Here is a 26,023-nt window from a genome sequence, read left to right on the forward strand (position 1 = left end):
AGAAAAAATTGATTAAAGAAGAGTATTGCAGGATTATTTTATAATTGTAAATTTTGTATATGTTGAGGATATTGAGAAAATAATATTTAGTTATCAACAATCTACAAGGTTACTTTTAGGTTGATGGTTTTGTTACTAAAATTTTGCACATGTGTAAAAATTTTGGTATACATGCAACAAAAGTGCTTTTCATTTCATTTAAATAATAGAAATGTTCTTGTATTTATTTATTTTCAAATATACATTGATGTTTTCAAGCAATGAAATGAATTAATATGCTGAATGAAAAAAGATCTCACACAAGCCGTGAGTATAGCTCACTATACTACATTTCTTTCATAAGGAAATACATGAATAGATACATATGAATGAAAGAAATAAAGAGTAGAGATAACCAGTCATTGCCTATTGCTTTGATTGGTTATGCACTCTTTCCCTAGCGCAACAGAATCCAGCTTTCAGCTCCATGATCTTCAACATCTGCTAAAAACATAAAAAGCAACTAATGTTAGATCCCGAAAGATCTAAGCAATGACCACCTATTTCTATAGCTATCAATGCATTTCATCATGAAACAATGCAAACTGAAAGAAAGAAATAAAAGTTATTGTGAGTGTCACGAGCCCATGCTCAAACCTCACAGAATAAGATACTTCAAGAATATAGCAAACGAATGATGATTGCTAATCACAAATTGCAAACATGTGTACTACTGCAAGAAAGCATGAGACATAATTTAAGGGAAAATACTTCTTCAAGCTATATTTCATGCTACACTAAGAATTTCATTTGCAAATGTAAAACATGCTACTGGTTAATATATCAACAAAATATGCTAGTACAAGAAAAAATACAGATGTAGGATCAACTACAAACAAATGATGTCAGTGGATCAAATAATTCATCCAAATGTAAATGAAAGTATAGAAGATAGACATAATGACAGAAATGTCTATGGTCTTGATCTAACAGTAATTATTGCAATTAAAAGAAAAGAACCAGAACATAACTATGAACAAAGGCTACAGCTGGAAGGCGGCTACATAGGCAAGTATAGTCTCAATGGGGCAGATCAATAAACTGATAAAAACTGAGGAGATTATAGAACAGGTGGACACAAGGACTATTGCTACAAGTCCTTTTCCTTATGATGCAAAACTTGAAGATATTGAGCAATTTTTTTTGCTAGCATTGAAAGGTTAATAGTGTATGATTGCCTCATCATTTTGTAGTGATTAAAGTATTTTGTGGTTGTGCTTGGATAGAATTCTCATCCGAGGAAGAAGCTAATGCTATCTATAAACTGAAGGTAGCCTATGGTGGTGTAGAATTAGAGTTTAAGTCAAAGAAGGAGTTTGATGCTGAAAGGAAGGCTTTATTAGAAGAAATTCATAGTGGTGAGCATGGTTCCACAAGGAATAACTAGCAAAAAAATGGCTATTATCCAAAAGGTATGGTCATAGAATTTACTTTGAGGAAATTATCCCAGCAAAATCTAGGGGAACAGAACGATTCTACTTTGGAAGAATGTAAGAAGTGTCCTGAGCAGGCTATAGAGGATGATAAATCTGCAGAGGCAACAATAGCCATTAATCTTGGGGAGGAAATAGATGCAAAGAAGTTTGGAGATGCAGAAAATAAGGAGAAAGTGGAGAAAATTACTCGTGAAGATTTGAAATAGATAATGAAAATATGGAATTGTGAAGTATGTTGATTATTCTATGGGGAAATATTCTGGGTATGTCTGTTTTGAATAGCCTAAAGAATCTTAGAAAGCACGAGCAATAGTTGTACTTGCTGAAGAAGGTGGCTTGATTGTGAAGAACTTTGTTGCTGTGTTAGAAGTAGTTGATGGTGATGCTAAAAGGGATTATTGGGCTAAACTTCATAGCTTACAAGGAAAGAGGTGAGAAAGTAGTGGCAATAATAGGGGAAGAGGTGGACATGGCAGAGGAGGAAGACAATCTTTTCATAATCAAAATTTGTATAATAAGGAGAAAAAACATAAGCGAAGTGGAGAGTACCAAATTTGGAAAAGATGAATGGCCAAACAAAACCTAGAGAATATAGCAGTAATGCCAACTCAAAAATAGAGAGTGAAAAACCCCTTTTGGGTTTCACAATACCCAGTTACAGTAGGAAGCATAGTCACAGTAACTGCATATTGAATTAACTCTACAAGTTCTCAGAAACCCTTAAAATTTAGAGAACTCGAAGGTCTGTAATTCAAAATTTTGGAGATACAATATCAGTAACAACACTGTGATCATGCTTTGTGGAGTTAATTGAAGCCTTTTCCTTTCTATAATTCTGGGTGCATATTTGAATGATTTGATAGATTAACTTGTGAATGTTTCCTTATTCCTTGTCTTTCTATCTCATTCCAACACCTTTGTGTAGAACAGTAATTTTGCTTGCAAGTTGTCATATGCGTTTATAGGTGAAATTAGTTAAAGTGAGGTATTAGTTTATCCTCCTTCTTATAGTTTCAACAAATCATTTGTGTGAGCCTTTACAAAAAGTTGTGTTTTATGAGATTTCATAGAGCTATATTATCCTCTCTATTATGTGTGTATTACATTTTCTAGTAACTTCTGGTGTATCACCTCCTTAGTTTAAACTTTAGGTTCTAGGTTGTTTTTTAGTCACTTCTTACCTTTTCCCTGCTAGTTTTTATTAAGTTTTAGAGCGTTTCACTGAAGAATCCAATAGGAGCTAGCCTAGAAACTGGAGGTTTCATTTCATTAGCCAATCTCACATAGTGAAATGACTCCCATGTTAAGTAAGGGTTACTGAACATTACTAGTTCAATAGGGTACAAATCCTAAAACTTAACAATTTTGGCATGCCCGATAGGACACGAGCACATTTTACAACTGTGCTAGTATAGATGAAGGTCATTTTTCAACCAGCCAATAGAGGGTGATGAATTTATGAGAAAGATTCAAACATGAAGTTCCACTTCTTTTGAATATTTGCAGTTAGAAACTCCAAAAAGACATGGAAGGAGTCTTGCTAGAACAAAGCCAGCATCAAGGAGGAAATTTTCAGCCCCTGGTCTTCATGTATACTGTACAGCACATCAAAGAAAATTCAGACATTCAGCAAGCCCATCAGTAAGAGCTGATTCTTTTGATATATCTACTGATTCAACTAAAAATTTGGTAAGTACTAGTTTTATACTAGTGTAAGTATAGTCAATACAAGTTTTCAACAACAACCTGTACAGCAGCGACTAGTACAACAACTTGTATAGTGACCTCCACCAATGGTGAGGGCATATGCTTTTGTGCCTTTTAATCAAGGAAGTCCCTTGAATTTTGGACAACATCATGATATACCACTGGCTGCATTGAAGAGTATGCCAGATTTTACTATAGAAAACTAGACTACAGCTTATGAGCACATAAGAGATGTTGCTACTTTGTGTAACGTACATCATGTGATGGAGAAGGATGTGGCTACTAAGCTATTTGTGGCATCTTTGAAAGGAAAAGCACTTCAATGGTTCAGAAGCCTAACTATTGGTTCTATAGGCTCATGGGATGCTTTGGGTGATGCTTTGACAAGACATTTTGAGGATAAGTTATACTTTTTATCGCTTGTAGAGCAGCTCACAACCATAAAGTGTGCACCACAAGAACAAATGATGGATTTTAATAACCAGTTTCAAAGGACCTTGACTAGAATACCCAATATGGTAAGACCTTCAGCAGATCATGCTTTTCTTTATTATTTGAGAAGTTTAAATAGCGATATTTCAATAATGATTCAGTCTATCAGAGGTGTTTCACTACCTCAAGCTTATGAGACCGCTATTAGAGCTGAAAATAGTCTTATCCAGGCTAGTAAAATAGCCCCTATGCCTCCAATGCCCATTTTTTTGGACATTCAGTCAAATATACCATTGGTAATTCTGCCATTTAACCCATCACCTATTGTTCCTAGCCAAGAAATTACCATGGCAAGTCCTTCAAATACCACAGGTCCTTCTCCAAAGCTGCAGGAAATTAAGAATAGTCAGCTCAAAATTGAAAATATGATGCAAACCTTTAGTAATGAGCTGGTTAATCTCAAAAAGCAACAATTTCAGCCTAGGCCATCTTACCAACAGTAGAACCTAGCTGTAAATCCACCTTACCAATAGCAAAATCAAAGCCAACCTCAAGGAAATAGGTTTCCATTTCAAGGTAATGCAATGGGTTATAGGCAGAATATTAATCAAAGACCTTTCTGGCCATATAATCTAGTCCCTCTCAATTCTGCTAATCTAGTTAGAGACATTGTGCCCATGCAAAATAATCTTGTAGCAGACTTTGAGTGGCGTTATCCCTATAATGAACCACACAATCAGGCTATGTGCAAAAATGGAGTTATAAATCAAGCATTAATGGTGCAAAATATAGTAGCAAGACAACGAAATGTCACAAATGATGCACCTAAATAGCAGCATGATGCACCGATTCCTGAGACCACTTTCCTCAACTAGCAGAGAGATGAGTTTTGCATAGTCAATAATCACTCATTAATATCAGCAAATACCCAAGCTAAGAAAAGAGCTCTTGAAACAGACCAAACAGAAAACAAAGGTAAATCACCTAATACAACTGAGCCATCATCAAGTGCTACAAACATGGTGGGAGACACTCACATCCCTGTCACCAAGGAAACTGTTCACAAGCCAGCAGAACATGCTACTATTAAAGCACATCAAAAATCACACTTTGTTGCACCATTCAACATAGTGGAGAATATGAAGAAGATGAACATGTCTATGTCAATGTGGGAGACTTTAGCTATTCTTGGTCAAATGGATATCTTGCAAAAAGCTCTCTTGGATGAAGCAAATTCCACAAAGGTGATGAATGAACCAGTAAAGGTGGTGTTAACCAGCATTGATGAAAAGAAGGATGACAACAAAAAAACTGTCAAGGAATCAAATAAGGTAATAAAACTACCTCCTTTCTACCTTTCCTTGATAATTGGTGATAAATTAGTCCATAATTGTATGGTAGATAGTGGAGCTACAAGCTCGGTCATGCCAAAAAAGATAGTTGATCAGTTAGGACTAAAATACCATCCCATTGAAAAAGGTATTGTCCAACTTGATGGGACATTTGTAGGTACTATAGGTGTGATTAAAAATGAAAGTGTCACCCTTCATACCTATCCTAATTTTTCCATTCAGAAGGATATCAATGTCATAGATTTACCCTCGTACTTTGCTATCTACTTGTCTAGGGACTTCACTGCTAAGATTGGTGGCTATCTGTCATCTGATTGGTCCCACATGCTATTTAGGACTAGATATGGCACTAAAATAACAATTAAGTCTGAGTTAATTGCAAAGAATCACATAGAGCCCTATGTACCCAGTGTTGTCAATGCAAACCTACTTGCATTTGATGAGGAGGAATGTCATACAGCTGTTGAAAATTGAACTCAGCTAGATAATGTCCTAGATATTCTTCTTGATGAATGGGCCTCTAGTCAAACCTTTGAAAACTAGTTTTATCATATGACAAGTGCTGACTTAGGGACCTATATTATCCATGAGCAAAATGAAGTCATTCCCAATCTAGTCAAACTAGCAAATCAGCTAGGAGAGTCCAAAGATCAGTTATGGAGCATGTTTTTTGATGGTTTGAGGGGTAGACAGGGTGTTGGTGGGGGTGTTATGTTGATTTCACTTGATAATGAGAAATATTATGTCACTTTTAGATTTAGTTTTTCTTGTACCAACAATACAGCAAAGTATGAAGGATTAATCCAAGGGTTAGAATGGGCAAGAAAACATGAAATCAAGTGTTTACAAGTGTATGGTGATAGGGAATTAGTAGTAAATCAAATCAGATGTCTGAATGCTATGAAAAATGATATTTTAAAATCTTATAGACATCATGTTTGGTATTTACTTGAAGATTTTGATGCATTTAACATACTGGTTGTTCCTAGAAACAAAAACCAGCATGTTGATAGGCTAGAAACTATAGGAGCCCATTATGATATTGTTAATAACGTGTCTGCACATACTAATCAGCAACATATCAAGATCATTACCAGGCCTTCAGTTCTTGATAATGACACTAATTGGCAAGTTTTTGACAGTGATGAACAAATTTTACATTTTTTGCTGGAAGAAGACGTTTTTGCTAATTCTAATCAGCAGAGGTATAAGGATCAGTATGATGATCAGGTGATACAGTCAAAATACAACAAGTTACCAAAAGGTTTAGTAATGCTAGAAAGCATTTTCAATTCAGATGATCATCTCAAATTCGGAAAGGCTAACTTGTTGGTTAAAGAAAACCAGTATGCAGACTTAGAAATTGCACCAAGTAAATGCCTAAAATTTGGCAAAGTCAATTCAATTGAAGAAAAGGAAGCTTTTCTTCATTTGTTCCAAGAATTTAGTGATGTGTTTTCTTGGAAATACAGTGATTTGAAAGGATTTAACTTGAGATTGGCACAACATATAACAGAGTTGGAACCAGTAGTTAAACCAGTGCGGCAAAGGCAAAGGCCAATTAATCCAAAGCTAGAACCCTTGATGCAGAAAGAAGTTCTCAGAATGAGCAAGAGAAAAATTATTTTTCCTATTAAACATACCAGCTAGGTTGCTAACCTGGTCCCTGTAACGAAGAAGAATGGGGAGTTACGGTTGTGTGTAGATTTCAGGGATTTGAATTGAGTCTCACTAAAAGATAGGCATCTGCTTCCAGCAATGCAACAAATTTTACAAAGTGTATTAGAGGATAAAAGATTTTCTTTATTGGATGGTTATTCGGGTTATAATCAAATACTGGTAAAGGAAGAGGACCAATATAAAATAGCATTTACAACAAAATGGAGAACAATGGCATACAAAAGAATGCCATTCAAATTATCCAACGCTGAAGCTACCTTTCAAAAAGCCATGGAGATGGCTTTCAACAATTTGATGTATAGGTTCGTCTTGGTCTATTTAGATGATGTCATAGTCTACTCACAAAAAATAGCAGGTCATATTGATCACTTAAGGAAAATTTTTGAGCATTGTAGAGAGTTTGGCATCTCATTAAACCCTAAAAAGAGTATTTTTTCTGTGCATGAGGGGAAATTACTTGGATACATTGTATCTAAGGCAGGCATCATGGTGGACCCTAAACAAGTTGCAACAATTCTGGAGCTGCCTTTACCACAACATAAGAAAGGCCTTCAAAGTTTCATTGGCCGCATCAATTTCGTGCGAAGATTTCTGTCTGATATTGCAGCACTTCTCAAGCCATTGACAACTATGCTTTAAAAGAATGTCATTTTCACATGGACAAAGGAGGCCAAAGATAATTTTCACGCCATCAAAAATGCATTAGCATTAGCACTTATCCTAATCAATCCTTATTTTAGTAAGGATTTCATTCTTTATGCATATGGGGGCTATGACATGATTTCAGCCACGCTGGTACAGCAAAATGCAAAAGGATTGGAACAACCAATCAAATTCTTCAGCAAAGGACTAGAAGATTATGAGCAAAGGTATAGTTTCATTTAGAAACATGTTCTTGCTATTGTAAAAAGCCTTAAGAAATTTAGGCACTTGTTAATACATAACAAGGTCATTTTGCATGTAAGGCACCCAAGTGTCAAAGAGTTCCTCCTAAGTAAGGATTTGAATGAGAAAAGAGCTGGCTAGATCACACGCGTTATGGAATATGACATAGATATACAGATAACTAAGCTGGTTAGAGGAAAGGGATTGTGTGAGCAAATTGTAGATAAGAATATATCAGAGCTTGAGGAGCAAGCAAACTCAATTTTTCTGATTGGAGCTACTGGAAATGATAATGGAATATAAAATTGGTTGCAAGATATGATACATTTTTTGAAAACCGGTCAATGCCCAACTACCTTGGATCAACAAAAGTGAAGATATTATCGCTTGCAATCAATCCCTTTTGTGCTAATTAATGATGTTCTATATTGGAAAGACTTCAATGGAGTTCTTCTCAGGTGTGTGGATTCAGATCAGATTGATCAAATATTGCACAAGTTTCATGATGGGCATTCAGGAGGACACTTTTCTCCAAGGACTATAGCCTATAAGATTCTAAGAGTAGGCTATTATTGGCCTTGTTTGTTTAAAGACTATCATGCACATGTCTAAAAATGTGCTAAATGTGTTATGTTTGTAGGAAAAGAAAAGCTTCCAGCTTTGCCTTTGCAGCCAATTAAAATAGAACAGCCTTTTCAAAAGTGGGGCATTGATTTTATAGGGACCATTAACCCTCCTTCAAGTGTAGGTCACAAGTGGATTATCATAGCCACTAATTATTTCATGCGCTGGACTGAAGCAACATCATTAAAGGAGGCAAATGAAATAGCAGTCCTAAGTTTTTATGATGAAAGTCACTGATTGGACTTTTAATCATGGGATATATCTTAGTACAAGCTTGAATTATTACCCACATAGTAATGGATTAGCGAAATCTTCAAACAAGAACCTTATCAGAATTATCAAGCGCAACTTGCAATAAAATCAAAGAGATTGGCATTCAAAGTTGAAAGTCGCCTTATGGGTTGATAGGATTACTCCAAAGAAACTTATCGAAAACTCCCCATATATGCTTGTTTATGGAAAAGAGGCTAGATTATCCATTGAGACAGAATTTCCAACGCTCAATCTTGCTACACAGCTAGTTTTGTTTGAGGAAGGTGACCCTATTTTGGTGCAGTGTGCCCAGCTGATGGAGTTGGAGGAGACAAGAAAAAAGGCCATGGAAACCATTTAGTATCAGTAGATGCAAATCAAGAGGAGCTTTGACAAAAGAGCTCAAGCTCGGGAGTTCCATGTTGGTGACATGGTATTGAAATGGGATGTTTTGAAGAGTAGGCTAGGCCAGCACAGTAAGTTTGATCACATGTGGGCTGGGTCGTTTCAGATTGTTGAGTGTAAACAGCATAATGCTTATCAGTTGGCTACCATGGAAGGAGATGTACTAGCAATCCCTATCAACGGGATCCACCTCAAACCATGTTTTGAGGTATGAGTTTCAGTCCTACCTTGTGCATACTAGGATAGTTTCCCTTGTTTTCAATAAATGCCTCTACATTTAGTTTTTTTTTGTTTTCTATCATGTTTAGGTTTGGTAGTCTAGGTTAGTTAAATTGATGTTTTATGTTGTTTCACGATCATATCTACCCATTTCATTCACACATGCATAGATATGTGTGCCTAAATGCATGCACATATCCAACATACACACACATACACACACACATATCATTGACACTAAATATGCTTGGCTATTAGCCATACATATCTACATACACATGCATACATTACATACATACATTCACGTAAGTTCAAACATCTATACATATGCCAACCCAATGGTTGACTATGATAGTTCAACTCCTAAAGTTGATACTTGAGTTTTGACCCTGCATACCCGTCAATTTAATAAGAGTTTCCAATCTTATTAAATTCACGAACATACATTCAAAACTGAACCAGCAACTTTAGAAGTCACTTTGTGTCAGGTTTAGGTGCTAGGAATGCATAATCAGACTCTGTGCCCAAAGAATAAGGACAAATTAAACATTGGTCAAATGTCAAGCAAGCAAACATATAGCAGAAGTCACAAAAAAATGTTAATAAAACTTTGGACATGTGTAAAATATTAATTATACATGCAACAAAAGTGCTTTTAATTTCATTTAAACAATAAAAATGTCCTTGTATTTATTTATTTTCAAATATACATTGATGTTTTCAAGAAATGAAATGAATTATTATGTTGAACGAAAAAAGATCTCACACAAGCCGTGAATATAGCTCACTATACTACATTTCTTTCATAAGGAAATACATGAACAGATACATATGAATGAAAGAAATAAAGAGTAGAGATAACCAGTCATTGCCTATTGCTTTGATTGGTTATGCACTCTTTCCCTGGCACAACAAAATCTAGCTTCGAGCTCCATGATCTTCAGCATCTGCAAAAAACATAAAAAGCAATTGATGTTAGATCCCAAAGGATCTAAGCAATGACCTCCTATTTCTACAGCTATACATGCTCTATCTATTGATGCATTTCATCATGAAAGAATGCAAACTGAAAGAAAGAAATAAAATTTATTGTGAGTGTCACGAACCCATGCTCGAACCTCATAGAATAAGATGCTTCAGGAATATAGCAAACAAATGATGATTGCTAGTCACAAATTACAAACATGTGTACTACTGCAAGAAAGCATAAGACATAATTAAGGGAAAATACTTCTTCAAGCTATATTTCATGATACACTCAGAATTTCATTTGCAAATGTAAAACATGCTACTGGTTAATATATTGACAAAATATGCTAGTACAGGAAAAAAATGTAGATGTAGGATGAACTGCAAACAAATGATGTCAGTGGATCAAATAATTCATCCAAATGCAAATGAAAGTATAGAAGATAGATGTAATGACAGAAATGTCTATGGTCTTAATCAAACACTAATTATTGCAATGAAAAGAAAAGAACCAGATCATAACTATGAATAAAGGCTACAACTGGAAGGTGGCTACATAGGCAAGTATAGTCTCAATGGGGCGGATCAATAAACTGATAAAATTTGAGGAGATTCTAGAACAGGTGGACACAAGGACTATTGTTGCAAGTCCTTTTCCTTATGATGCAAAACTTGAAGATGTTGAGCAATTTTTTTGGCTAGCATAGAAAGGTTAATAGTGTATGATTGCCTTGTCATGTTGCAGTGATTAAAGTATTTTGTGGCTATGCTTGGATAGAATTCTCATCTGAGTAAGAAGCTAATCTATCTATAAACTTAAGGTAGCCTATGGTGGTGCAGAATTGGAGTTTAAGTCAAAGAAGGAGTTTGATGCCAAAAGGAAGGCTTTATTAGAAGAAATTCATAGTGGTGAGCATGGTTCCACAAGGAATAACTGGAAAAAAAATGGTTATTAGCCAAAAGGTATGGTCATAGCATTTACTTTGAGGAAATTATCCCAGCAAAATTTAGAGGAACATAATGATTCTACTCTGGAAGAATGTAAGAAGAGTCTTGAGTAGGCTACAGCGGATGATAAATCTGCAGAGGCAACAATAGACATTAATCTTGGGGAGGAAACATATGCAAAGAAGTTTGGAGATGCAGAAAATAAGGAGAACATGGAGAAAATTACTCGTGAAGATTTGAAATAGATAATGAAAATATCAAACTATGAAGTATGTTGATTATTCTATGGGGAAAGATTCTGGGTATGTTCGTTTTGAACAACCTGAAGCATCTTAGAAAGCACGAGTAGCAGCTATACTTGCTGAAGAAGTTGGCTTGATTGTGAAGAACTTTGTTGCTATGTTAGAAGCAGTTGATGGTGATCCTAAAAGGGACTATTGGGCTAAACTTCATAGCTTACAAGGAAAGAGGCGAGAAAGTAGTGGCAATAATAGGGGAAGAGGTGGACATGGCAGAGGAGGAAGACAATATTTTCATAATCAAAATTCATATAATAAGGAGAACAAACACAAGTGAAGTGGAGAGAGTACCAAATCTAGAAAAGATGAATGGCCAAACAAAACCCAGAGAATATAGCAATAATGCCAACTCAAAAATAGAGAGTGAAAAACCCCATTTGGGTTTCACAATACCCAGTTATAGCAGGGAGCATAGTCATGGTAAGAAAAGGGAAAAGCCATCTTATTATGTCATTTCGAGAAGACTATAACACCATGTGTGAAGATTTCTCACCAAAAAAAACACTATATTATGTTATTAAAAAGAAGCTCCTCAGTATGAAGCTTTCAATCAACAAAATCATGCTCTTCAAAGAAACCCATCTGGGTATTTGTAAAAGAAAAATAAGACTTTACAGTAATATCAAATACAAATGACATGTTACTCCAGCAACAAGAAGTAAACCCTCTTCAGGTTTCAAAGTGCTTTAATCTCAGGAGTATAAAAGGAAACATACCTCCAAGTCTTCTCAAAATCTCTGCGTATGAAGAAACCCAACAAATCCTCTAACAAGACAGTATCAATTTCCCAACAAGATCTCTACAAGTTCTCAGAAACCCTCAATCGAGAACTACAGAATGAGAAAAATGGGATAGTTTTGGCTTTCTTTAGCATTATATCCTTTACCAAATTGAACAAAGATTTGAAGTCCATAGGAAATGGGATTTTTATCTCATTTTCTCATTTGAAGTGAAGGATATAAATGTGTTGTGTATGTATTTGATAATCCTTTATTAAGTTTGCATAGGTGTTAAATATGAATCATTAAAATGAGCAACCATTTTTAATGATTTGTTATGTAAAATAAAGGATTTTATTTTATTTTTGCAATGAAGTCAATATTGTAAAGAATTAATATTTAATAATAAATTATAAATCATTGAATATTAATTTTATTTGTTACAAATGCAAAAAGAAAAATATGAGTCATTAAGTTCTCCTTATCATAGTCTTTAAATTTAAAATCAGTTGGGAGCATCGAGAGGGAAAATAGGCCTTTTGGGGTCGGTTTTGACTTTGCCATGTTAGTTTATGACTTTTTATGACTTGTTAGAGTGGTTTTAGGGTAGTTTTGATGAGTCATGGGGGGGTAGTTATGAGTGAATGGAGTCTTAGACATTATGGGACTTCAATTTGGAAGTTTTTAAGCACTGTCCTAGAGGTTATCCATTGGCATACAACCCAAAAAAGTGGGGATTGTACTTATTGAGTTTGTTAACTCATTTTTTAGAGAGTTCTGATTTTATGATGAAGTTTTGAGACATCCTTTTGGGTCCTAAGCTTTGTTATAGGGTCTGTAATTCAAAATTTTGGAGATACAATATCAGTAACAACACTATGATCATGCTTTGTGGAGTTAATTGAAGCCTTTTCCTTTCTGCAATTCTATGTGCATCTTTGAATGATTTGATAGATTAACTTGTGAATGTTTCCTTATTCCTTGTCTTTCTGTCTCATTCCAACACCTTTGTGTAGAAAAGTAATTTTGCTTGCAGGTTGTCATATGTGTTTATAGGTGAAATTAGTTAAAGAGAGGTATTAGTTTATCCTGCTTCTTATAGTTTTAGTTTGCAACTTTATTACAAATCATTTGTTCGAGCCTTTATAAGAAGTTGTGTTTTATGATATTTCATAGAGCTATATTATCCTCTCTATTATGTGTGTTTTACATCTTCATAGTAACTTCTAGAGTATCACCTCCTTAGTTTAAACTTTAGGTTTTAGGTTGTTTTTCAGTCACTTCTTACCTTTTCCCTTCCATTTTTTATTAATTTTTAGAGTGTTTCATTGAAGAATCCAATAGGAGCCAGCCTAGAATCTGGAGGTTTCATTTTATTAGCCAGTCTCACATAGTGAAATGACTCCCATGTTAAGTAAGGGTTATTGAACATTACTAGTTCAGTAGGGTGCAAATCCTGAAACTTAACAGGTTTTTCACCATATGTTTCTATCAAGGCCAAAGGGGGAGATTGTTAAGAATAGGGGTTTTTTTGGGAATTGGATGTACTTATTATGTTTTATTAATGACTAGTTTTGTCATTGAAGACAACTTATATTTATGTGATCATGACAGATAGAGATTTTGTATATCACAGGGTGATTATTAGAACAAAAAAGTTGGTATATGATAGGTTAAGCTAAATGATCTTATATTTACATAGAATAATGAGTATAGATACCACATCTATGTTCGTTGGATCTTATGTTTAATTATAGATAAGTTATAGTGTATTTGGTGAAGACTAGTAACATACTAGTGTAGAGGGATTAATAATAGACATTGAGTGTTTTTTTTTTCTATTTTATTGGCAATGCAAAATTAATGTTAGTGAGATTGGATTATGGTAGAAGACTTCTTCATGCACCTATGTTGGGTTATTTTGAAAAGGTCATCATTGTGTAATGTGTAATGTACAATGTATTTTATTGATAATCGATAGCATTGAGTAAATGTATAGTGTATCATTGTAAGTTGTAATATATTTTTTGTAATACGTGGGAACTATATTGTAATATTTTTAATGATGATTTATGAAGGCATGTATGCCTTATTGTGGATCTATGTAATTAGTTATAAATTGGGGAAGCCTTAACAAGGAAACCTAATTAATTAATTGTAAGGGGTATAAAGGAAGTATGTTTTCCTTTGTTAAGGGTATCATGCATGTCATGTATCAATGGATATGATCTTTCATGCTAGATTATCAAAGAAGATCATTGATTGTGTTAAATGATTGAGGTGAGCTTCAAAGGAACTATTTCGGCAAGTAAGTTGTAGATGAGTCAATTCATTGTTTTGGATATGTTATCATTAAGGTTTATTCTTCACACTTGTTGGAGCATTTAGGAAGTTGGTCTATTTGTTTCCTATCAACCTTTAATAGGGTTGGAACCTTCTAATAAAGGTTCAATGTCTCCTAATATGGACATGTCCTTTAATATGGACTATTGTACTACATGCATTGTATTTGACTCCTAACATGGCCACATCCTTTCACAAGAAACTTATATATTAGTACACTATCTTATGGGCATCATCCCCACCAAGGCTTTCCCTCTAATCAAGGGTTTCCATATTCAAAAAAACTATGGTGTTATGGTGTATGATTTCTTATTAGAGTGCATCTTTTTTTTAATTGTTGGAGTTTATATTTATAAAAATGGATTTAATTATAATTGGTCACATCTTATTCACCCCCCCTCCCCAAAAAGTTATCTATAGACTTTACTTATTAATATAATCAACCATTCAAACCTCAAGTGGAACCTATACCCCCTACTTTCTATTTAGACTAAGTAATTATCTAATCTTTGGCATCGCTCCATTGAGCCCAAATTGTTCTTCTTTCTATGACATCTTTTCTTGCATAAGTTGTCCTTCAAAAAACTAGGCAGGGCTCCCAATATTTTCTCTATTTGTAGAAATGTTTAATATGTTTTCCATGATTTCTTTTGATGTACTTTTTACAAAGAAATTTGGAGTCTCTTTGGCCTAGTTCTTTATAAAGTCTCTCATTACAAAGTATTGTGTTTGAAAGCATTGTTAAAATAAGAAAATTTTGTAACACTTTTTGGTCTATTTTTTCTTCTATTTCTTATGGAATATTTAAAAAATTAGGGAAAATTAAGTGTTTTTAGGGAAGGTTAGACACCTTCCTGATTCTCTTCAGAGACTCATTTATGTTGATGTTTCCCTAAAGGTCACTACCATTATGAAAATGAAAGTGAGTAAATTTCTTCAGATCCTAAAAGAAGGAAAAGTAATAGAAAAGAAATAAGAGATTACATATGGTTACACAATAGTTTGGTACAAATATGAATTCAATATTACTCTAGCTGAATTTATATGATAGATAAATGATAGTGGACAATGGATGAGAGAAGAAAGAGTTGGTACATCAACAATTACCTCTAACAAGATGGATCAATGGAAACCTTTCAAACCATTTGTGTAGGAACAGAAAATGGGTTAAATGCATAACATACTATGAGAAAATCACAAAACTCAATAATCATATATTAGCACCCACTAGTCTACCATGAAAGACAAACTAATAAAGAAAGCAATAGAAACCCCCTTTTTCATTTGTAGCTCCCACGTCCTTCTTTCTTCTCCAAATGATTGTAGCTCCAATTTTCCTATAGTGCACACAAGATTGAAGCAAAAGCCTATGATATGGATAATGCTATGAGAATACTAGAAGTGTGATTTTAAGCTTGATCAAGAAGTGTAAATGCAAAGAAGTGGGGACTCAAAGACTCAAGAATTTGGATTTTCAAGACTTAAGCATTAAGAATCAAGGACCGAAAATGAGAGAAAGAGTGTCCAATTTATAATTGACACCCAAAGTGAGAGCATTGGATTTGTCACCCATAGATATGCGATGTGGCAAGAGATTCCTTTGAGAATCCATGATGCATATGACAAAATATACCAATTGTAAGATTCTATGACACATGAAAGTCAAACTTGGCTAAATGTGGAAAAGAATCTATGAAGCGTCATAAGACACCTCAACCCACTTAAAGCCAAGAATCTATGATGAATAAGCCAAATAGGGAGATGCATAAGAGATAAGAATATTTGATTATGATATATCCCATCCAAATGTCAAAGGAGAATCCACGAGGTGTCATATCCAAGTTTCATGATGATGCAATATTTTATGGAATATTCGAATTAAAAATCCTCTTATTCCACAAAATAAGAATTAGTAGAAAATGGAATTAATGATGGAAAATGGAACTTGGGAAATTGTAAATTTCCTTGGTTTACAAATGATCAATCAATTAATTAATAAAATTAATCAATTGAGGATGATAATCAGGAAGAATAATTAGAAAGAATAGGATTAAATTATGGGTTATTTAATCCTATAGAGAAAATTAGCAGATGATTGGCCAAACTGATTAAATGAATGCGATCATATCCTTTGATGAAAGTGTGATGATGATATAGATCAAATAAGATGATGACCAGTAGATCAAAGCCATGATCAGATTGATTGATTGAAGTTGATAACATGCCAAGGACACATGACATGAATTGGTTGATATGTAACATTTAACCGACATTGTAAATGCTATAGGATTGAAATTGATTGATAAGGTTTGATCATAATAACATCGATGGACATTGTCAATATTATTAAAATGGTTGATGATGCCATGATTTGACATTGAAAGCCTCAACAATGTCAAAGATTGGATGACATGAATGATAGTTTTACATAGCACTAAGAGCCATGATAGTACTAAGGTCAAATTGATAAGATTGATAGGTTGATAGATTTCCAAGGCACTGAAAGCCACAACAATACCTAGGATAAGATAAATGATGATTGAATTGGGATGTTTGATATGTTTCAGGTTTATTAGGACTGATTATGAGTGATTCTGGGTCAATTTGGGGTGATCTTAAGTTGATTTGAAATGGTTTTGAGTTGATTTGATATGATTCCAAGTTGACATGAAGTTGATGTGAAAGAGGATACAAATGACGAAATATGGTCAATCTAGCCAAAAGATCAGAGTTAGTAGAATGATAAAATGGAAAAAATTAGTATGAAGAAGTGATGAAACCATAGATGCAAACCATTTTTGAGTGTCTACATTTTGCCCCTCTTTGATACAATGTGATTTAGAGCATTGTATCAAAGAATAACTGATGAGAAAGCCACAACATGCCCCTGTAGGGATGATATATATGGTTTCCCCCTTGAGAAATTGACTAAGATAAGCATATAATAATTCAATTTGTTGAAAACAAGAAGAAAAAACCATAGCAACTGACGGAATGAAAATTAGAGCTAAAATGTGAAAGTTATGAGGCCCAGAGTGTAGAACACGGTCAATCTGGAGCCCCAGAATAATTGCATGGGTTACCACTCAAGAAAGGAAAAAAATGATGAAAATGATAGTTCATGTTGTCTACAATGAAGATATGAATCCAATGCAATTGACAGATTGAAAATCTGAGTTAAAATGCAAAAGTTATGGGCTCCGGAGTGCAACATAGGGGCTCCGGGAGCAGTTCTGGGTATCCTAGGTCCCCAACTGTGCCCAAAACTCAACCAAGTGTGTAATTGATGGACTTGGTAAGCCCAAGTGCATCATGACAGTGCACTTGGGAATCCCAAGTGGTCTCAGAAAGTGCAAAATGTGCCCGAGAAGGCCCTGGCAGCCAAACTCAACATGACGAGGGGCAACTAAGAGCCCAAGAGTAATTTCAAGGATTAACACTCCATAAAATGACAAAATAATGAAAATGATAGCTCATTTTGTTCAAAAGAAATATATGATTCCAACACAATTGACAGTTTGTAAATTGGAGTTGAAACACAAAAGTTATGGCCTCCGGAGTGCAACCTAGGAGTTCTGGGAGCGATTCTGGATAACCTAGGTTCCCAAGTGTGCCCAAGCTCTACCAAGTGCATAAATGAAATATTTTGCATGACCAAGTGCCTCAATGACATAGTTGGGAACCCCAACTATGCCTTTAAAGTGCAGATTGCGCCCTAAAAGGCTCTAGGGCCCAAAATTAGCCCGATTGGACTCGAAATGACTCAAAACTGTACGTGCATGTCCAAAATGATGGAAAGATGTCATAACATGAGGGAAATCATAAAAAATGGTAGTATTTGGTCAAAGATGATGAGAAAAATGTTAGAATGAGGTTGAACCAGGTGGAAAGCCATAGAAAGTTGATTGACAATGTAGGATGATGTAAGAATGCATGAATGCAAGATGAAGACGATTTGGTGAATCAGAAGACATGATCATGGTGATGGAGAATGAGATGAAGAAGAAAGATGATATGAGGAGATGTTAGTATGATGGAAAGACTTTTTCTTCTAGAAAGTGCACTATATGTCAAATGGAGCTTTATTTTGATATGGCGAATGGAGTGCAACGCATCATGGCATAAAGGGCTAGAGCGCAAATGCAAGCCTTTTGCGTAAACAAGCACGATGCAAACAGAGAATGACCTTGTCATTCCTGAGGCATATGTACATGCCTTAGACTCTCAAAGGTAAATTTTAATAGACAAAAATGGAAAAAGATGACCATGAACCATTCCGGCCAGTCTCATAGATTAGTTTTATATCACCGAGTGGCATAGGAACATGATCAAAGAAAAACAAAGCAAAAAATAAATCACTCACTAAATAGCATGAACCAATAGCTATACTTGTCCATTATTACCTACTTTTTAGTGTTTTAGGTGTTTAGATGGTGTTCGACAGGTTGATAATGTGATAGCACTATTAGTGGATTCAGTTGATAGGTTCGTAGTGACATGTTGGATTGATTGTTGGTTCACATTGGTCAGATAGTGTGATTGTCTTGAAAGTGTAGTGCTTTGAGTTTCAAACTATAAAGTGCAAGTGTGTACACAAAAGGGATGGTTATCCATAGTGAATATGTACAAGGTTTATTGCAAATTTTTGACGAGTTTTGTGATTTTTAGGGTTTTTTGGGGATATTTGATGATTTTTTTGTGTGACTAATTTCTTCAGGTCATTTTATGATTTTTAGGGTTTATTTCAGGACATTTTATGATTTTTAGTGCTTTTTTTAGGACATGTTATGATTTTTAGTGATTTTTTCAGGATTGTCTTTGAATTTTTAAGGATTTTTTTCAAGACATTATGTGATTTTTAGTGATTTTTTTAGGATCGTAAAAGCATATACAAGTGTTAGCTCCAATCCGTTCTACGATAGGTCCAATAGATAAAAAGAACTTAGGGATATGCCCCTAGTTTAGATTCAAACTCATGCACCATGTAGGTAATATGCCCCTAGACAAGATGCAAACTATGTACGAAGGCCAATGACAAAGTGTGTACAGACTGGTATTGCTTGGTAAGATAACAAAGGACATTAACCAATTCATGAGCCATGGTCAAGGAGCCAAGGATGTCTTGCAATAGGAAGAATATGATCAAGGAATGATAGAGGGGAAAAAGACCAGATGGAATCCTGATAGATGGAGGAGCAACAACTGATTACACATGGTGCCTGTTTGCCAGGTTTTCACCATGGTACTTGCCCAAAGTGCCTATTTGCCAGGTTTTCACTTTTGGATGAAATTTTTCTCTTGACTCAAATTTTTGTGCCAAGATGCCTCTTTGCCAGGTTTTCATCAAGGCATCCATTTTTTCACGACCTTTTTCACTTTTTTCTTTGCTTTTTTCATGACTTTTTGCTATTTTTTGATAATTTTTCAGGACTTTTAGATGGAATCAAGAATGTCACTAACAAATGCTAAGAAGATATCTGTTGTTGGTACTACTATCTGATGAGCTCTGGATCCATGACTAACCATAACTATGGAGGATTTTTTTCAAGTCTGTAGCTAAAATCAAACCACTAGAAAGGCCTCGAGATATACCATTGTGTACTGTATGTAAGAAAATGTCTATCTCTTGTGAATCAAGGCATCTAAGGATAATTCGATCAATAGAAATGTCATGTGGGATGTCACTGATGATGACATATGCAAAGGCTTGTTGGATAAAGGACTAATTTTGGTTATTGCACAAATTAGGTAGTTGGATTTGGGGATAAACAAAGGGATATAAGGGAGGTTGGGAGGGTTGAGACCAATGACCTTTCGCATGAATGCTGATTGAGAGAGCTCCAAAAGACTTTGTGGCATGTTGAACATTGGAACACTGATATTAATGGCATCATATTTTTCATTTTGTATCCTTGGGAGCTTCTTAGCTTTTGATTTTTAATGGTCTAATGGTGCCTTTCAGTTTTCACCAAGAGACCTATGCTTGTTATTTCTTTCTTTGTTGTCAGATGGAGTTGACTCCCAATAATATGCCAATGTGTTCACTTCAGGAGAAATTTCTTCTTTATGATTATTTTCCATAATGCCTCCATGTATTTGAAAATCTGTTATAAGAGTGTCATCATCATTGAATTGATCAAAAATTGGTGGTCCACATTGGTCCCAGTCCAATAGTTTAGGATAACTTGAGGGGATGTCATCATCAGTACTGAATGGGCTTTGGTTGAAGGTAGATATATGGGTATCTGATTCAACTAGGTCATTGGGGTTATGCTCATAAGCTAGAGGATTTTTGGTTTCAAGTGGGATATCCTCAGGTGCCTTTTCATCGTTCAAAACATCCATAATCTTACACATAGGTACCGTGGTACTAGGAGGACCTATTCATAATGGTTTAAATCCAAGCCCCAAAATAGGAGGTTGTCCTTCTATAGTGATAGGTTCAGTGATTCCTTGTTTCTAAGATCCAAGACCACTATGGCCATTATAACCTTGTTTCTACATTATAGTAAACCCAAGTCCATACTTGCTAGGAGATATCAAAGTGGGTTCTCATTCTACTTTTTCTTTCTCAATGCATATGGATGTATTCCCATTGATAGAAGTGGCATTTTGTGTACCGATGGGAAAAAGTGGCGACTCCCTAATGTGGGATACATGAGACAAAAAGTATTCTCCACACCCATTTTCTTCAATCTTCATCTTTTCCTTGGCTTTATTGAGGAGTATATCAGCATCCACATACTTAGAGGAATTTGTGGGTTGTGCTTCATTGTTTGTTGGGATTTGGTATGTAGTAGCATCTCTTAGATTAGCACAAAACTGAAAAGGATCTGGATCACCAGGGATGGTAACCTCCATGTTATCATAGGAAAACTTTAGACATTGATGATATGTAGAAGGGATTGCTTTCATAGCATGAAGTCAAGGGCATCCTAGTATCATGTTGTAATTCATTTCAATATCTAGGACATGGAACAATGTATCTTCAATAGTTGGACCAACTCTGACAGGTAATGTGATGATGCCCTTGGAGAAGCATTCACCATAATCATAAGCTTTTATTGTGATTCTTCGAGATGGATCCACATCATCTTCAGAATAACCCAAACTGTTGACAACCTTAAGAATACAGATGTTCAGTCATGCTCCTCCATCTATTAAGACACATCTAACTTTGACATTATGGATGAAGACTTTGAGATAAAGGGGATCATTATGGTTAGGTTTGTCCTTAGGAATATCACAGGGTGAAAAAGTGATATGTTGTGACGTGGATAGGTTCCCAACCATGGCTTGGAACTGGGCAACATCCATGTTATCTGGGACTATTGACTCTTTAAGGGCTTGCTCCAAGATCTTTTGGTGTTGGGGGGATGCACACAGTAGGTCCAAAATGGATATTTGTGCAGGGGTTTTGCCGAGTTGTTCAACAAGGCTATAATTAGATGAAGCAGGAGCAGTAGGTCTACTTGGGGGTGCAGCTCTAGTAGAAGCAGTAGGTCTAGATAGGGCTCCAGGTAGGGTGATCTTGCTATGGCATGTAGTGACAGCACAACGAGGGTCTTCAGCCTTCAATGTGAATGTGGATATGTGGAAGTCAGACTCATTAAAGAAATTGATGGTGTAGTCATAGCCGGTGTGTAATTCACATTACCTTGTGAGTTTGAGTTTGAACTTGAGGGTTTCTCTTTGTCATGATTACCCAAAGGATCTTTGAAAATAGTGTGATCAAAGTTGGATGCTAATAGTGATGGATCAACTGTGATTACACCATCATCAATAAGGTCTTGTATTGCATGTTTCAATTGGAAGCATGATGAAGTCTTGTGTCCTTTGGTGTGATGGTAATCACAATACTTTTTGTCATCCCACCAATTTGCTTTAGTTAATGGTTCATCTTTGATTGGGGGTAGCTGCAAGAAGTTATTACTCAGTAACTATTGTAATGCAGTCTCAAGTGGTATTCCCAATGGTGTGAATTTCTTGTCTTTGGTTCTAGGATGTCTTGTGTGGAAGTCTCAGTTTTCTATTGTGGAGCTGATGTTTGATTAGAGCTTTGTGAATTTTTAGGGTTTACACCTTTCAAAGTCAGTTGAGGTTGTGTTGTGCTAATTGTTGGGGCATCCATAATGCCATCATTAGTCACATTCTTGTTTTTGGAGGAAAATTTTGCCTTGTCATTAGACGAGTTGGTGTTTGTGTTTTATTTTTGTATCTTGAAGATTCCCTTACGGATAAGAGCATCTTCAATACTAGCCCCTTTTTTCATCAGTTTAGAAATGGTGCTTGGACTCTTGATTTTGAGTTCATACATTAAGTTTGGGACTAAGTTTTCAATGCACAGGTTTACTTGTTGTTCTTCAGGAATGTCTAGTGAGCATTGACTAACTAGGCTTCTCCAACGCAGTAAGAATGTGATGAATGATTCTCCTGTCTTCTGTTTAGTTGAGCACAAATTAGAAAGTGTCACCTCATTTGTAATGTTAAAGGAAAAGTGGGAGATAAACTTGTCTGCTAGCTTTGACCAAGATTTGATATTACTAGGAAGTTTTAAGTACCATTCAAGTGCAGGCCCACCTAGAGAACAAGGGAACAATCTCATAAGGTAAGTGGGCTCATCACTAAGTTTGGTACATGAAGCAAAAAATTCATAGATGTGATCAATAGGGTTTCCTTTTCCTCAGTATTTTTCAAACGTTGGAGCCTCAAAGTGTCTTGGGAATGGAGGCATATATAGACTTTTACCGAATGGGTTAGGACGTAGGTCCCTTTCTATATATAGACCCAGTTTCTTTTGGACTTCCAATGCCTCAACTTGTTTGGAAAGTTGTTTGAATTGTTGTAATAGTTCTTCATTGGGGTTTTTCATGATGGTCTTTCCTTCAAGTATTTTGTGTCTATGAGTAGACCGTTTGCAATGGCGAGAACTATGTCTACTTCATTCTAAAAATTTTGTGTCTGATGAGTCTGATGAAGTGTCGCTAGGTGGTGGAGGTATGTTGGCACCTTGAAGACAGAAAGGTCCCTGTTGTTGCGGAACTTGTTGTGGTATTTGATGTGGCACTTTTTGTGGGATTGACTACAATTTTTGTACCATGTGTTGTGGTTGTTGTTGGGATACCTCTGTTGGTTGTATGCAAGACCATGTATGTGCTTGTTGTTGTAGAGGTATTTGTTGAGGTTGTTGTGGCACATGTTGTTGTAACAAATGTTGCTGGTATGCAATTTGTTGCTCAAGGCATCTTTGGTATTCCAACTGCTGCTTGAGTTGCTCTTGTTGTTTAGCAAACATGGTTTGTTGTTGTTGGAATTGTTGCTGAAATTGTTCTTGATAAATTGTGTGTAAGTCAAGTGGGTTCACATGGGACTGCACATTAGGAATGTTGGATGTTTTCCCCACTTGACATTATTGTCATTGTGGTTGATGTTGTTGTTTATATGTCGGGTGTGTGTTAAGTGGATGTATACTTGGTTGCGCCTTGGAAGTGTGGAGTCCTTGTACCACTGTAGGTTGTTGTTGTCATGGGGGTTGACTAAGTCTTTGAGAATTGAATGTCATGTTTGGATTGTGGTTTTGGTACCTTTGTGTATTAGATGTTCCTGCTTGTGACATCATATTGACTTGACTATGAGATGTGTCTCTATTGGGAATGGGTGTAATGTCAATAAGACTTTTCCTTTGTGTGTCAATAGGGATGGTTGCACTTGATGTTTCACATGTTGTACTTATGAGAGACTCCATAGTGTTTGATGCCATAGCACTTGGTAAAGTTAGGAGTAAAGGTGTACTTTGTTGATTTGCCTCCAAAGAAGGTATTTTTGGCCTCCCTAGAGCACAAGTCCCTTTAGGTGCATCTTGTTGTTGAATCAGGTGACTAAAATCAAGTCTCAATGTCCTTTTGGGGTGTTTAGGAATTGGTGGTATTTCATTGAAAAAGGGATTAACATTGATGTGTTCAAATGTACTTTGGAGGATTTCAATTGTTGGTTCTTGATGGGACCTTATAGGTGCCATTATTACATTTGAAAACTCCAAATGTTGTTTTCCCTTGTCTAAGTCCAAATTTATCATGGGTTGGATGTTTTCGATTGTTGTGTTGGTTTGATTTTTGGACTTAGGACCTTCCAAGTTTGGGTTAAATTTGATAATTTCTAGGGCTGCCAAATATTTGAAGTTCTTGCGAAAACTTTTGTCTTGACATGCCCTAGCCATTTCTTCATCAGTGATGCCATAGTCAGCGTCAGAGTCATCACTGAGGTGTACAGTACCTTTTTGTATATTTGATGTGTTATAGTTGAAGGTACTTGTGTTAGGTTGGCTAAATTCAAAGGAGTGTGATTGTTCATCTTCGGGTGTGGTTGGTACACTTCCTCCTCCTGGTGGTATTGGCACGAATATAGGTTCAAAGTCAGGACTCCATTAAAACATCCCATGTGTGGGGGAAGTTTTTGGAGGAAATATCATGGTAGGTGCATTTTTCAAGGTTTGTTGTGCCATAGCTTGATTATGATGATCTTGTGGATACATGTTCAAGGGATCTACTAGTAATGGTTGTGATGCCTTGATTTGGTCTTCGTCAAAGGTTTGTTGGGTTTTCTTGTTCTTTCTTTATCTTGGACAAGGTTTTAGTTGTGCTTGTGCCTCAAAAAATAAAGTTTGATAGAGTTCCTCGGGTCTCTGAGCTGATTGTGTCCTAGTAAGTGCTGGCATGATACCTAAGAATGCAGATACAATGGAAATTTTGAGTGTTTTGAGTGATTTAGAGTGGTTGATATGCAAGATATGAGTGTTTTTTGGATTTTTAAGTGTTTAGGAACGTTATGCAATGCGAGGAAATGCTAAATGAATTAGGGTTTTGATGTGCAAAGTGCAAATGTCCTAGGGATGTTATGCAAATGCAAATGCAAGGTGTCATTTTGAAGTTTGACTAGAGGGGATGAAAATGACTCTAAGGTATACAAAATGACAATTAGGGTTATGTTTTGTACTTCATAAGGATGCTAAAGGTTGGTGTGTGCAAGGCAGACTATGCAAGGGGTGGTGTTAAAGGGCTGATAATGACATTTGGGACATGCAAAATGAGGGTAAATGCTCAAGAAGGCAATTTGGTTGATGGACAATTTGATAGGGTTTGGTAATGAAAATGATGCTAAGGATTTTGATCAATACAAGATGAAAGGGATATACCACTAGGGTAAGTCAAAATGATGTTTAGGGGTGTTAGGTATATGATTATGCTATGACAAGGGTATATGTAAAGTTTTGAACTTAGGTAAAACCTTTTAGAAAGTATTTTGTCTAGGAGTTTAACTTTGTGATAAAGGACTTTGGATCTTGACCAAAAACTGATAAAAGGCGAAAAGATCAAATTGATAAAAGATGACAAGGTCAAATCTATAAGGACATAGATATTTTTTGACCCAATAAAATTATAAGAAAAGATAAAAAGACTAGTCAAGATCCATTATCCGTCAACACTAGGAGATACTCTAAGACTCATACTTTGTCTAGATTTTTGACTAAATTCAAAGGTTTTGGGGGTTCAACATGATGTTTCAAGGACTCTAAATGGTAGTGGTGCTGAGTGGATATGTGATATGGACAATTCCTATGATGAAAAAGGTGATTTTGGGTGCAAGATACGGTTTTGGGTCAAGTGTAGAACGAGGAGGTGCAGAGGCTCCTAGATGCAGTTTTGGGGTCCTAAAGT

General features: G+C 35.7%; 2 pseudogenes; both read left to right on the forward strand.

The window, feature by feature from the left end:
* The first annotated feature begins 1,062 nt into the window (after positions 1 to 1,062).
* Positions 1,063 to 2,061, forward strand: LOC149561916 (la protein 1 pseudogene; annotated as a pseudogene).
* An 8,514-nt stretch (positions 2,062 to 10,575) lies between these two features.
* Positions 10,576 to 11,584, forward strand: LOC149561917 (la protein 1 pseudogene; annotated as a pseudogene).
* Positions 11,585 to 26,023: the final 14,439 nt, after the last annotated feature.

The sequence above is a fragment of the Cupressus sempervirens genome, chromosome 4, assembly GCF_028749045.1.
Source record: "Cupressus sempervirens isolate cs-2001-9-10 chromosome 4, ASM2874904v1, whole genome shotgun sequence".
In the NCBI taxonomy this organism is placed as follows: domain Eukaryota; kingdom Viridiplantae; phylum Streptophyta; class Pinopsida; order Cupressales; family Cupressaceae; genus Cupressus; species Cupressus sempervirens.